This window comes from Rhinolophus hipposideros (assembly GCF_964194185.1).
Source record: "Rhinolophus hipposideros genome assembly, chromosome: 18".
Classification (NCBI taxonomy): Eukaryota; Metazoa; Chordata; class Mammalia; order Chiroptera; family Rhinolophidae; genus Rhinolophus; species Rhinolophus hipposideros.
The window spans coordinates 30,937,042-30,951,634 of record NC_138064.1 but is presented as its reverse complement, the minus strand read 5'-3'; the positions used below and the strand labels follow the sequence as shown (position 1 = coordinate 30,951,634).

The window sequence follows — 14,593 nt, the reverse complement described above, 5'->3', positions numbered from 1 at the left end:
TTTGCTGACCCCTGATTTACTTTGCCAATTCAGAAGAGAACCCACTAGTGTTTTTGGTTTGTTTGTTTGTTTTTGTTTTTACCATAATTTAAAAAGACTTTTCATGGAAACTCAGAATAGGTGCATGAGAACTGAACTCCAGGCCTCTTTTGTACATACCAGAAAACATCGAGTGAAAAATCCCCATGCAAATCTCAGTGGATCAAAAAAATACACTAATAAGAGAGGTTGAAGTTGATAAATCGAAATACTCTCTGGAAGTTGAAAATTAGACCAAAGCAGAAGAAAGACATGTGTATACTTACAATAGGATAAGTGAAGTCGTATTGTTTGAAAGTGTAATTATTATTATTGCTAAGCACGTCCTCTTTTTACTTTGTTACTTTATTGTTTGGTGTGGTGAAGAGGATGTCAGAATTCTGGTTTCATTGTTGTTATGTAGCAAATACTGAACAAAAGCCTTAGGAGTGAAAAATGGTTCGTGTTCCTGCTTGGTTTACAGCAAATACATAACTTATTGCGGTTTGGTTTGTGCAACCTACAGAGCTTTTCAATTTGGGTTTTAAACACGTAATGTCAAAAGCAAAGTGAAATCTGATTCTGTAAGGAGAGCACTACCTACAGGTCTTCTGAAAACCTTTCCTGGGTAAGGCTGGCTGGCCCTTACATTTCTTTGGTAACAGGGCCTCCATTTTTCAAGTCTGATAGTGAAATGAATTTTAGACGCAAACAAGTAGCACCCTCTGGTGGTGAAATTTTAAACCACCCACTGCAACAAACGTGAGACTTTTATATTAAAAGTATATTGATGGAGGGAGGGGGGGTTCACAGTGTGAGGGATATAAATGATGAACGTCTAAGTATTACCTTGTCTTGTACACCTGAAACTAATAAATTTAAAAAAATAAAAATAAAACATCAAATCCCTTAAAAAAAAAAGTATATTGAATGTGGCAGAAAATACAGTTAGAAAAGCCTTTGGGAGTTCACCTAGTCTGTCCTTGGACCTCCCAGCATATCAGGAAGATCGTTAAAAAACAACCTCGCCACTCAACCCAAACATTTGTTTGAGTTAATTTGCTGCCAGAGGTATTTGCAGAGCTGTAGCCTGAGGTATGTTTATTTTGCCCCAAATTTGACTCATAACATAAAGTTATACAACTGAAATAGGAGAAGGAGTGAATTATTTTTTTTGAAAATGTGTAGACTTCAGATATTGGAACTGGTACAGAAATATTTACAAGGGGAGATAAATTAAGGATGAACAGGCATCAACTCTAAACTTTTAAACTGGAGCACATCAAAAGGCAAAGCCTGTTTATTCCATTTTATTACTGCAAAAAGAGCTTGGGAGCCCTCATTATGCTGTGGTCCAAGCAGCAGGAAAGAAGGAATTTATTTCTCAGCTATTGGCAGAAGTCCTTTCTGTGTTGTTAACAAGGCTCAGAGAGCTTTTTGTGGTGATGGTGTTTCAGTAGTTCAGATCCCACAATACAGACTTGAACTCAAAACTAGGTACTGTAGCTCTGGGCAGTAAAGCAATCCCTGGTGGATTTAGACAGGAAGAACGTTAGGTTTGGGTTCAGCAAATTGTCTTCTCACCACGGACAATTTCTTAACCTTTGTCCGCAATCACCCAGTCACCTGACTGACAAGGGTGCTCAGGCTTGCCTTTCACCCATGTGCAAGGAGGTGGCAGAGGGAGAGCCAGGAGGCAGCAGCTGGTAGTGAGTAATAAGGAACTATCGTGCTGCAGGTCTCGGGTAGCTTCCAGTGGGGGGCTGGAGTATGGCAGTGTTTTCACGACAGCTGCAGCCATTTGGACACAGGGAACAAGGCACTACTAAATTTTTTGAGGCTCTTGGATGGATAATATTTAAAGCTGTGATATATATATATATATATATATATATATATATATATATATATATGATCCACTTTTGCTCATTACTGCCCATAGTATATAAAGAAGTGATGATTATTTTTTAAATCATTATGGGGCTGTGGAAAATTTAATAGTATTCAAACTAATGATCTCAGCATTGATCTGTTCTACATCTAATGTGTATTAGATGTATGCAGTTTTTTACATGTTCCCACTTTATTCTTTAAAATGAAGGGGAAGTTACTTGGGATTTGCCCGAGTTTAAGCCTCTTTTCTCCACTATGTACTAAAATGAATGGTCTCTTAATTTGTGATCATAATGACCTGTTAGGAGAAACACTCCAGAGAATGATTTAAGCCAGGAAGATTTAGCAGTGACGTCTGCATGAACACTTTTTTTCAGTACAAGTTTAGACCTTCCCTCTCTACTTAAGTCAGTAGTTGCAGAAAAGAAGGCCGAGAATAGGAAACGCTGATTTTGGGGGAGCAGAATCTCTTTACCTCCAAAACATTTTAAACATGCTTTTTATTCCCAAGTAGTAAGGAAAAAAGCATAGTTCCCTGCCAGACTCCCTCTGTCCTGCCTGTTATCTCCCTGAACTGACCATGAGGTGGTGGGGTTAGTTAGAAAGGCGGTCTTCTGCATCGTTATTATAGCGCGTACGTGACTGGCTCATAATAAGCACTCAGCAAATGCTGTTGGATGACAAAGCTGATGTCAGACATCCTAGGAACTTCAAGTTCTCTAGTGACCCCTGGGCAAATGAGAATTTTCTAACTTGTTGGAAGATGTAAACCAATCTAGAGGGAGGAGGAGAAAATTTAAGACAACCTGTTGATAGTTTCGAAGAGTTCTCTGTTCTTCCTATTCTTGTCATGTTATCTTATAAATGGGAACTTAGCTCCTCATGCTGGCTACTCTCTTCCTGTCACTTCCCTCCCAGGCTTTGTTTTTTATATTCAAGAAAGACCAATTTGCTTGCATTTTCCTTGGTGCTGTGTCGCCTCACACCTCCATGCGCTTGCACGTACGGTTGCCCTGCCTGGAATGCCATCTCTCCTATTTGCTTTCCTTCAGGACCACAACCAAGGGTCAGCTCCTAGGTAATTTCACTTCTGGTTGATGTCCCTCTTCATATTACAGGCGCAGTTCATTTTCCCCTTTCACGCTACATTTAATTATTTAAATGTCTGCCTTTTAGACTGTGATCTCCTTGAGGACAGGGTATGTGTTCTTTACCTCCATGCCCAGTGCCTGGCACAAAGAAAGGGCTCAATAGATATCAATGGAAGAAATGAAGAGTGAGATGATCCGAGAGGAATGAGAAGGAAGAGAAAATGGTTATTGTAATTCAGGGAGGATGGAGTATGATCCATGCACTAAGGCTACAGTGGTATTGGGGGCGTTTTAAGGAAACGTGAGAATGAGAGTGTGTGGGGAATTCAATGTTTCTATTGCAGCCAGGCCTCTATTGCAGTCCCCAGGCTGGTGTAGGCATTGACAGCCCATGAACATGACACAGTTATGAGAACTGAAGGAGAAAATCACTGAGGCAGCCTTGGTTGATGGAGCAAAGCAGTCATCAAGTTTTTACTGTGCAGAGATAAGCAAAGATACTCTTTAAAGTACTTTGAGTTTGGAACAGGTGTGCAGGAAGGTGGCTAAGGAAGACTCGTGTTTGGCTGGTTGGCTGAGGAGAATTTCTACCTTGGATTCCCATCCTCTCCCACATATAGTCAATACAGAAGCTACAGATATAGAGATAGTTGCCCAGAATAATCTAGACCAGCACTGTTCAATAGAAACATAGTGAACCATTATTAATTTTAATAATGTTTTATTGAACCCGGTATGTTAAAAAAACATTATCATTTTAATACATAATCAATACGAAAACTATCATTGAGATATTATACTTTCTTTTTTATAAGAAATCTTTAGAATCTGGTTTGTATTTTACACTCACAGCATATCCCAATTCAAACACTAAATTTTTATTGGAAATATTTGCACTGTAGTAAGATTTCATAAAATTTACAGTTGAAAATATAGATTCGTATATCACTGTCATTCCAAACATATTTAAAAGCTTTTCAGTGATTGAATTGAATATCAGTTTTTAAATTTACACTTAAATCAGTGAAAGTTAAAGAAAAGTGAAAATGAAGTTCCTTAGTTGCATTAGCCACGTCTTAAGTGTTCAGTAACTACAGTGGCTAGTGGCTCCTCTATTGGACAGCCCATCATTGCACAGGTTCAGATGCAGAGACCCACAAAGCCAGCCTGATCTTCACTTCTCCATTGCTGGGCAGAGGGGCTTGGGCAGGAAGAACTCCCTTGCTTATAGAGAACTCCTCCAGGTGAAGGATCACATTGTAGGTTTTCCTCCTTTTTGTGAGGTCAGCCATATCCAAGGTCATCCATAGCACTTGTTAGATGGTTGGACAGAGCAAAGTTGTACCCTCAGCAGGGCAAATCCAAAATAAGGCTCGTCATGTTATTACAGAGGTAGTTGTTGGAACCCCTCTGGGCTCTCGCTTCATTGTCCATGGTTTACATATTGGGATATTCATTCCTTCTACCATGTCTCCATGTTACCCAAAGGACTACAAAAGACCATGGTGACCTCCTTGTTGTGGATCTACACCTCTGCTGCTCCCCTCTCTCCTCTCCTACTACATGAAGTGAGGAGAGATAAGAATTGAAATTGGAGTTCTAAACTGCTGACAGTTGAATTCTAAATCTTCCTACACCTTGGTGGCCTCAGGAGCATAATTCTTTGATACAAAATTGCCAAATAAAGTAATTTTCCAGAGAAGATAAATGGAAATATTTATCTGGAACCTTAAATTTGAAATCAGACAGTTCTTAGAGATATAATTTCCTAATGGAAGCCAATCCTGAAACGCCTGAGGAGATGACTTGGGAGAAAACGGGCTACGGTGTTATAACCTTGACTCGAGCTCTTCAACTGGCTCCCAATTTCCTGGACCTTATACTATTTCTCTGAACTTGTTATTTAAAGCAGCCACATGTTTGGAGATAAGCCATGGTGGCATCTGGATGCAAATTAAAAATCCCTAGTGAAGATGACACACATTAATCTTATTTTTAGCTTTAGTTCCTTAGATAAGAACTGACACTATTCCAGAGAGAGATTGACATGTGCCATGTTTTGCTCCCTTGAAATATGCCTGCTATTTCCCCTTTGACACTTGTTTAAAGAGTTAATCCTCTTTGAAAACAAGCTGTAAAGCCCCCAGGCCCCTGTTAATAAGGTCAGGGATGGAGGGATCCTTGGAGATTAGTTTTCTTTACACAACGTTAATCTCATATCATCTTGGCAAGTCTCTTGAAAAATCAAAACAAAACAAAACCAAAAAACAAACTATCTAAGGAACATACACATTCAGGCGTCGTTTTTTAGATATTACATATATTAAGTAGTCAGAATGTTCTAGTTTAATAAAATTTCCCTATCTCTGAACCACCTTTCCAGTTATTAGTCAGCAGAGCTTTGATGGTTGAGTTCTTGATTTAGGTTAGACATTAAAATGACATTGGCCTAGACGGTAAGCAATCCTGGTGTTCCAGGAGATTCCAGTTCAGTGCCAGACCCACACCTATCTCTCAAACGAATAATAACAATGTATTAGATACACTATTGCTCTAAAATCTAAGAACCTCTTCTGCAATTCCTTTTAGAGCTTTGCCCCACAGACTTTGAGCATCATTTGATTCTCTGGACTATAATTTCTAAGTAGTATAGCCACTTAAAAGTAAAAGCCCTTTGAGTCACCTGGTAAATGGAGTGAATAGTACATGCAAATGTTGAAAGTGTTGCCTGCAAAAGTCAGAATGGTCCACCAAGCATTACGACTCAGCATTAGAGAAACAAGGTATTTGCCATATACTTTGGAGTTTATCAGACCACTAGACCCATGGGAACTTTACTGAGGTAACAGGTCCCTATATTTTTGAAAGGTTTTTCTCCCATCCGCTAGCCTATCTGTCTTAACAAGGTGTTAGAGGTACCAATCCAGCTTACTCTCCAGGTCCTGCTGTCATGGTACCCTGTGTTGAAGGTAAGATGAGCAAGGGCTATAAATAGAGCCAAAGAGCTGGCTCAACCGTGATGGAAGATGATGAAGGTGCAAAAAGAAATGAGGTGGGTCTTCTTTGGATGTCAAGCAAGGCTTAGTGTCGAATGTGGTTTGGGGGTACTCCCAAGGCTCCGTCTTCTCCCCTCTGTTCAATTTTCCATTATTTCCTGACAGCACTGTCACTTTCACCTAAGTGGACTGGTGAGGCTGGCAAGTCAATGGAGTAAACTCAGGAACCCACAGAATTTAAAATTCGCGTTTGATTTTGGCAGACATTTATCACAACCGGAGAAATTCCCTGGTCCTATGCCTTGAGCTAAAATATAGAGATTTGAGCTTGTCATCTCATCTTTAAGCTGTCCGGTTCCATTATAAGCCACCACCTCACCCTAGCATCTTTAAATTCTTCATGCCAGTCACACTATTTAATGGCAGTGACAATTTGATCCCTTAAATCCTTCTTTTCAAAGGACACTTCATTAAAGATCACCGCAGAAGGAAAAACCATCTATCTAGCTATTTGTTACGGTTGGCAGGTTACCATTCCTGAACTCTAACTGAATTTTCATTTTCTTTAGTCCTTATTAGGGCAAATAACCAACACTAATTCCTCGAGTGACTGTCTTTTGATACCAATTTCTGGGTACCAGTTTGAGTTTGTGGTTGCCAACAGTAGAAATTAACTCTGGTTAATTTAAACAAAAGAGATTTGTTGGACAGGTATGAGATACATGATAGAATTGATGAAAAGTTAGAGATTTAAGTCAGAAATGGAAAGAAGGCTGTCCTAACCTCCAATGTGACTGTATTTGAAAATAGGGCTCATAGGAGGTAATTAAGGCTTAATGAGGTCATCGGGGTAGATCTGATCTGATAGGATTTGATGGCCTCCTAAGAGGAGGAAGAGAGATCTGTCTCTCTCTCTCTCTCTCTTCACGTGCATGCAAGGAAAGGCCATGTGAGGACACAGTGTGGAGGCATGAGCAAGCCAGGAAGAGAGCTCCCACGAGAAACCGGGCCGGTAACTTGATCTTGGACTTCCCAGCCTCCAGAACAGAAAATAAATTTCTGTTGTTTAAGTCACTCAGTCTATGGTATTTTGCTATATGGCAGCCAAGCTGACTGAAACAGCAGCTAAGACAGCAAGGTCATGCCACTGAACGTGTTCAGCCTGGTCAGAAGACCTGAACCTCCTGGACTTCCTGTCATTGGAGGGTCGCGGTTACGCTCAGCATTTAAATTCTGTAGGCACTGCTGCCTTGGAAACCTTTACCTTTCCTGGTACCTTGCCAGAGCTCCCTTGAGATTTACTAGCCAGGCCTAGACTACATGTCCTACATTAGTTGTGAGGGGCCAGGCAGAGGAATAATGTCAGGGGACGCTACGACTCTACATTGATCTATTTTTTATACTCCGTCTCACCCCCCCCAAAAAAAAATAGTTGTATGGATGCTGGGCAGCCAAACATATATATTTAAAAAATGCCCACTCTGGTGTGAGAAGAAGAAAGGGGAGGTAAAGAAAAAAATTATAGAAGAATTATATTTATTATGTGTCCAGCACACTCATACATGTTATTGCACTTGTAGTGTTGTTACAGAATTTACTCACCTTATAAATCAGAGGTGTAAAGAGAATAGAGGTCCTTTATTTTCTCTTCAGTTGTCTACAATACTACTGGCTGTCAGGGGAAAATGGGAAAAATGTACAAAATAAACAATCTTAGTGCAATCTCTTACTTATTTTAAACAGACTCAGTTGGTATGTTCTATTGAAATTGGGTGGAAATGCTCAAACTCTCATGGAACCTCACTCTCACCTACTTTTCTCCCTAAGAACATGGCCAAGTGGAGAGGGGAGAGAGTTAGGTTTACATGATCTCATGGCCTTGCTGGAGAGGGGAGGGATAAAAGGGACTCTGGTTTCATGCCAGTCCTTGACAGTATGCTGGCTGACTTCTGCTGCTCTCTGACGTGATGTTCTTTGCCCACCTGGGCATTGGTACCCCTTGCCACAGCATGCAGCTGGTGAACTGTGTCTATTCTTTTGACTTGGCAATGTTTCTAGGGAGCATGGGCCATTTCCCTCTTGATAACTTGTCCTCCTCTCAGCTTTCATTGTCTTCACACTTTGAGTCGATACCCTGTTATCTATCCAGCCCCTGGTTGAGAAGCCCATCTCCAACCCATGCCATGTAATCCCTCATTCTACCACAGTAGACCCCTTGGAAGACTGGTTCTCAATTCAGTTTCCATGCTTCCAGTGATTGAAGGCAGGCTCAGAAACACTCACCAGATCTTCTCTCCGTCTTTTCATGTCAACCAACCCCCACGAGGCTGGGTTGCCCTGTGAATGAGATCTGTTGCATAATGGTCTCCTCCTAGATTCCCAAACAATGTGGTTCAAGGGTCCCTGTGTTCATTTCTCTCCTCAGTTTATTTAATATTCTATCCTTCCCAGTGCTTCTCCCCAGAAAGTGGAAATCCAGATACATCAAAAAGTTTCTCTCTTCTTCTACCATAATGCTTCTTTTCTTGCCATTTATCTGGAAATAAATTCCTGTGTTTAACTTTTCCCATAGATTTGGGGAAGGAGTAGACAGAAGGAGTGATCTTTACAGTTTTTGACATTCTAAATGGTAAGAAAAAAGAATTGGGAATATTCTTTCTTCCTCATTTAAACTTACCTCTAACGTAGTATTTCAGAATTTAGTGTTTTGAGAAGGGAGCTGAATCTTATTTTAGCTGTTTTATTTTCATTATTCGGTATCAAATTCTAATCTTTCTACTAGCAAATGAATGCCCTAGGTAGACGAGAGTGAAGATCACTATAGTCAGAAAGACAAATAGAAAAGCACATTAATAATTTTCAAATATACCCCCCACCACTACACACCAGAATGAAGAGGATTTTGTTTCTGGTCATTGCTCCTGATCAATGATAAAGTCAAGAAATACCAGGATTGAAGAACACTAAAGGGTATATCAAACCTTCTATTCTCTTGATAATGAGAATTGATATGTTGACTAACTCAAGATATATGTGAAGATTCCATTTCCAACATGGCAACATGGGGAGCTCTGTAGATCTGCTTCCCAGGAAAACTAGTGAAACTATTTTTTTTAAAAATGACTTAAAGTCTCTGGAAATGGTTCCAAGGGCATACAGAAAATGGGGGAAAAAAATTATACAAGAAACATACTAAAACTTGATAAGAACAAGAAGAGTCTGTGGTGTTTGAGCCAGAACCCATTCCTTCCCTCCCTCTTCCCAGTCAGCTTGAAGCAAACATCACTTCAAGCAGGTGCATCGTACAACACAGGTGCCTCTCCCTGCAAGTCCCAGTTGTCTGGGAGGGGCAGAACATTAGCATTTCCAGTTCTGCGCCCAGCTACCTGTTACTGAGCCTAAATTCCAAGCAAGTGCAGCTGAGAGATGGGTATTCTCTTCTCCTGCCCAGTCCTGACTTGAGGAATGGGAACATTACGTTGAGTTCAGCTAAAAATACTAGAGCCCTAATCACCCTCACCCCAAGTTCATGTGCGAAGCAGAGGTTCTATTCAGAGAGAGCAAGCCAACTAGATCAGAGGCTACAGCAGCACTCCACTCTGCCTTTTCCTGGGTTGAAACAAATCTCAAAAACTGATCTCAAAAACTATCCCTGTAAAGGAACCCGAATTTAATTAAAACAATCTGTGGAGAAATTTGTGGCCCAGGGTATTGTTGTTGAAAACAACAGAGCAACAAGCCAGCAATTGGTGGAACTTAACAGCTGGGTGTGGTCAAGGAAAGGTACAATTAAAGGGCCTGCAAAAGATTGTCATCTCAGGAAGACTGTGCACATGCCCAAGGCTTCATCCACCCAGGACCCATATCAGAGGAAGAGAAAAGAACAGACTTGAGCAAAACAATCCAGTCACTAAATAAATAAACAAGCAAATAACAACCAGCACCTGAGGAAGGGTACTGTACCCAAAGTCACTACAATATATTATCTAAAATAGTCAGTGTCTAACAACAATAACAAAAATATGAGGCATACAAAGAAGCTGGTAAGTCTGACAGGAAAAAAGCTGGTGAAGGAAACTTCCTGTGAGAGCAATCAGATGTTGGATATAACAAATAAAAACTTCAAAGTAGTATATATAAGTGTTGCGTCCAGCGCAACACGGGCAGTGAGAGAACGAGAAGGGGTGGTGAAGGGTTAAGAAAGAAACAGAAATCAAGAAAATTATACACTAGGGGCCAAGGGTCTCACAGCCTCAAAGGACTGAGAGCCCCAAATCGGGCCACCATGTGGCTTTTATTGATGTACACACAAGGAAGTAACATTGTTTTTTCCAGTCTGTGAGTCTCATACATCATGCCAGAAAACTGATTCAAACCAATCACCCTTGCCTGCAAACAGCCGTAATCGAAAGTCCCCTGATGTCTTAATAATTGTGGTATGTGCCTCTGCAGGGACAAAACCTTTATGCTGAAACTTATTGATAAGAATAGAAGGAGAACTAATGTTATCACATCATTGAATCACTTCCCAAGCAGGTTGTGGCAAGGAATGTAGCCACAGAGGCAGAAGCTCTCCTTAGCGGGGTAAGGTGGGGGACTGTGCCCACCTCTGTCAACCCCGTGAGTTCTCCAGGTGGTCCTCATGCGACTGTTCCTGGCTTAGGTCGTTCCCCCTATGGGGAATCTTATCCGTCATTGGCTATCCAGCCATCTTTTGGGGCCAAACAGACAGACATAAGGTGTAATGACAAAGGTGAAGCAAAGTTCCTGAAAGGATCAGTCTCACAGACTCTTCTGTCTTTTAGGGGTAGGCACGAGGGGACAGATGGTTAGGCTGCTGCGTGACAACATATATGTATATGTGTACACATATTTCTATATCTATATCTGTATCTATATTTCTCTCTATATATCTACATGGATATATACAGAGGATGCCAAGAAAATGTGCCAAAAAATGTATATACATTTTAAGAAAGGAAAACTATGAAAATCATAATACTTAACATACACCAATAACAAAAGATGAATAAAAGTCATGTGTGACTTTGCAATTACAAGAGGTACTCAAAGTGGTTACCATCAGCATCCAGACACTTCTGATTATGGCGAATTATTCTTCAGATATGTATGTGTGTATATATATATATATATATATATATATATATATATATATGTATATATATATGTATATATATATATATGTGTGTATATATATATATCAAAAATGTATACAAGTGGACACTTTGGTCAATGTTGCTGAAGAGTATATATATATATATATATATATATATAGAGAGAGAGAGAGAGAGAGAGAGAGAGAGATTTTTTCAAAGCACTAAAAGAAACCATGATTTAAAAAGTTAATGAACATATGACAATATTTCATCAAATAGGGACTATCAAAATAAAGAAGTATAAATTATATAAAAAAGAACCAAGTGTAAATTCAATTTTTGAAAAGAACAAAAACTGAAAAGAAAAATTCATTAAATGGTACATAATAAACTGAACTGGCAGAAAAAAGAATTTGCAAATTTGAAGATATATAGATAGAGAACACTCAATCTGATGAGAGAAAAAATAATGAAGAAAAATGAGCTCTTCAGAGAGATGTGAGATACCACTGATGAATCAGCATACATGTAACGGTGCCAGAAGGAGAGGAGAGATTCCAAGAAATAATGGCTGAAAATCTCTCAAATTTGATGAGAACTTTAATCTACAAACATAAAAGTCTCAAAAAACACCAAGTAGGACAAATGTAAAGAGTTCCACAAAACACATCATAGTAAAAATACTGACTGCAGAAAGAAAAAAATAATTTTCACTTATAAGGAAACCCAATAAGATTAACAACTGACTTCTTATGAGAAACAATGGCAACCAGAAGACAGTGGGATAACATATTTAAAGTGCTCAAAGAAGAAACTGTCATCCAAGAAATGTGAACCTAACAGAACTTTCAGGAATGAAGGTGAAATAAAGACATTCCCAAATAAACAAGCACTGAAAGAATTTGATGCTGGCAGATCCCGCTTATAAGAAATACTAAAAGAAGTTCTTTAGTTTGGAAGCAAGTGACTCCAGAGTCATTCTGCGTGACAACATATATGTATATGTGTACACATATTTCTATACCTACATCTATATCTGTATCTATATATTTCTCTCTATATATCTACATGGATATATACAGAGGATGTACAAATCCACAGGAAAAAAAAACAGAGCACATGTAGAGGTAATAATGTAAATGTAAAAGACTGTATAAAGACATATTTCTTGTTTTCTTTTTCTTCTAATAACTGATTTAAATAGCAGTTATATAAAATACTGCATATAATTATATTGCTGGACCTGTGATACATAGAAATGTAATATATTTGCTAATAACAACACAAAAGAAGTGCGTGGAAGCAAAGCTGCCTAAAAAAATGAGTCACACTGGTAATTTAAATCAACAGGAACAAATGAAGAAAACCAAATATGAAGGCTAAATAACGAAAGCTCTAAGTATGTAATTGCTCTTCTTTCTAATCTCAACTTCTTTAAAATATATAAAATTATATAAAGTAATAATTATAACAATGCATTTCTGGCTTTGTAATTTGTATAAATATATTATGTATAATAATAACAGGAAGAGAAGGAGAAAGGGCATAGAGCTATGTAGGTGTAACATTTTTGTATATCATTGGAATTAAGTTAGTATAAATCTGAAGCAGACTCTGACAAGTTAAGATGTAAATGGTTGCCTAAACAACCACAAAGTGAATTACTAAAAAAAAAAAAAAGAAAAAGAAAAGAAAAAAAAAGAAAAAAACATCATTACATAATTATGATGTTATATTATAAAATATTCACTTAATGTAAGAGAAAGCAGTAAAAGAATAATAGAACAAAAAAGACATGAGACATACCCAAAAAAATGGCAAATATAAGTCCCACTATAGTTATCTTAGTGAATGGTGGGATGGGGATGGGAGTGGGCACCTCGATGAAATCAGACCTGTCAGATAGGGACCTATAGGGGTGCTGGCTACAGAAGATGCCAGGTAGCTTGTGTGACAGAGGAATATAGTAGCAGTACAGGCATAGCTCGTTGTGCTTCACTTTATTGCACTTCACAGATGATGCATTTTTTTTTTTTACAAATTGAAGGCAAGACCCTCTGCCAGCATAAAGGTTACAACTTGCTTTATTGTGGTGGTCTGGAATCGAACCTGCAGTATCCCTGTGATGTGCCTCCACAGGCAAGCCAACTCTAACTAAAAGAGATAATGCAGTGGCCTACAAAGAGATGTCCAGGAGTGGAATATAGTACCAGGAGAATAATGGAGTTCGCAGTACAAAAAGGTATTAGGAAAGAAGTGAAAAAAATGAAGAAAATCCTAAGGCAGCAGAAAGTATGGCATGTGAAGGTAGCATAGTGTCAAAAAACTTTGATGGTAGATAAGTTGTTTTTGTGACAGTGTGAGGTTTATGAGCTTATCCATAACAATGACAGTATGAGCTTATCCGTAATAGAAATATGTAACTTCTTCAGGGTCAACTGAAATCTGTTAGTAGTGACTATCTAAATTGCGTATTGAGAAATCTGAGGCTCCATTCTACCTCATCTCAATTAAAGATGTCTTCCGTGGGCATGAGATGGGAAGCAAGCATGACTTTTGTTAGCAACGCTGGAACAATTTGAATCTGAGAGTTATCATTTACATTTTATTATATATAGACTATGGAATAACTCTTGAGTACTTTGTTAAGGAATTCTCCGATGTCATCATTTTTCTTTGCTGATTTTCTATAGGCTACAGTTATTATTAAGTTGGTGCAAAACTAATTGCAGTTTTTGCAATTATTTTTAACCTTTTAAACTGCAATTGCTTTTGAACCAACCTAATAGCATTAAGTGAAAAGGAGACATGTTTAGGGGATATTAAGAAAGCGAAGAACAAATTATTTCAGGGAAAAGGAACTGCAAAAACAAGTAATGGCAACCAAAAAGTAGAAAGAGAAACATGCTCAGCTCTTGTGGCATAAAGCAAGCAAGAACGTTGTAAACAAATAACGAAGGACATAGAAATGGTGGCAGGAGAGCTCCATGTATTCTCCATACATTTTATAGAGGCAAGGGGTTTAAATCTGGGGCACCTGTCCAGTTGAAGGCATTGAAAATTCAACCATATGACCTGAGCTATATGGGAGGGAAGGTGGGTACAATACGAAGGAAATGCCTGCCATTTCCTTCTTCTGGTTTCTAGGAAGAAAGAGCTTCCTTCAAAACTCCTGACTCTTGTGCCTTTCTTTTCTTCTTCTAATAGAGGTGGAATTGTAGGAAGGTTGGTGGACAATAATTGACCAACATTCCTTAATTAGATGTAACTAATTTATCAGTGGTCCTAACCATGAGAAATTTGGTCTTTTTATACTTTGTCACAAGTAGTATACTTTATATTATTCACCAGACAGAAGTGGTGGCATGAGTAAGAGTGTTTGCTGTGCCACATGTCAACTGTTCTGGGGCCTGGAATCTGGGGGAAATGCACAGCAAGTCCAGTTTTGCTTTCACAGTAAGTTAGAGTTGCCAGCCTA

At 38.8% G+C, this 14,593-nt stretch overlaps 1 protein-coding gene across 8 annotated transcripts in view; it reads left to right on the top strand.

The window, feature by feature from the left end:
* The window catches only part of DYNC1I1 (dynein cytoplasmic 1 intermediate chain 1), a 289,426-nt gene that overhangs the window by 73,153 nt on the left and 201,680 nt on the right, over positions 1-14,593 (top strand). The gene's annotated exons all lie outside the window — the stretch shown is intronic.